This window comes from Danio aesculapii, chromosome 18 (genome assembly GCF_903798145.1).
Source record: "Danio aesculapii chromosome 18, fDanAes4.1, whole genome shotgun sequence".
NCBI lineage: Eukaryota > Metazoa > Chordata > Actinopteri > Cypriniformes > Danionidae > Danio > Danio aesculapii.
The window spans coordinates 4,195,311-4,196,410 of NC_079452.1; positions in this window are offsets into that span (position 1 = coordinate 4,195,311).

The following is a 1,100-nucleotide window of genomic DNA, read 5'->3' on the forward strand; positions in this document are numbered from 1 at the left end:
GCTCACTCACAGCCCTTTAAATGACACGCCCACTGCCCCGCGCTGCTTTAACCCTGTAAAAGCCTGCCACATCAAATAAATAGTCAGGAAAGAGCCTACATTTTAAGATTATTATTGATCATTTGTATAAAATATTAAAGAAAAAACTTGTTGTTAATAAAAACCTAAGTATTTATGATTATTTTGTACAATATTTTATAGGCTGCAAGGCCAAAAATTAAAGTTCTGTTCACCTCAAAAATTAACTGCCCCCCTCCCCCCCAAACAACAACAACAACAACAACAACACAATGTTACATTACAGTCTGCGTGAAATCAAAATTTACAAAGTTTATTTTGCTAGCACACATTGCTAGTTTTAAATTGAACAATAATTACAGGCAAAATTAATCCACTGGGAAAAAAACTATTTGTTTTGGTCATTAAGAAAATCTTTGATGGCTTGGACAAAAATATGCGAAGCCCCACCCCTCCAAACGCTTGTTTGCTATGAGTGAAAGATGAAAGGAGGAGCACAAAAATAAAACCCCGCCCCTACTCGACATTTATTTTCAGTTGGAAATACATCATGCTGAAATTAATGACTGCAGCAACTTATCATGCAGGACATTAAGAACTGTATTTCTCACAAAGTCTCTAAATTTAATAGTTAATTCATTAATTTATTTGTTCTAAGTGATTAGTACAGACCAAACTATGACAGTAATTTTCAGCAGTTATAATCAGCAAAATATGCAGGTTTGGTTCAGTGGCATTGTTTATTTTCTGTGCTTCTAATATGGCCGATTGATGATGCACCATGAGAACAAGTTCATGCAGAAACGAAACAACAAAGATTGCATTGAAGACTACAAGATGCTGTGGAGTACCAAAAAAACAGCCTTTCTATTGTCATCATAACATTAGAAAAGAGTGAATTAACTTTTTTATGAAGTCAACAAGAATTTGTTCACTTTACTTGGTCCCTTTTATTTACACTAACATCACAATTTGACGTTGGATTTCCAGAAAGACTGAAAAAATAAAAAAATAAATGCTGTGCCGATGGATATATAGATAAGCATGAGTATCTGTTTTTATTTTCTTCGCCATTGCTGTGT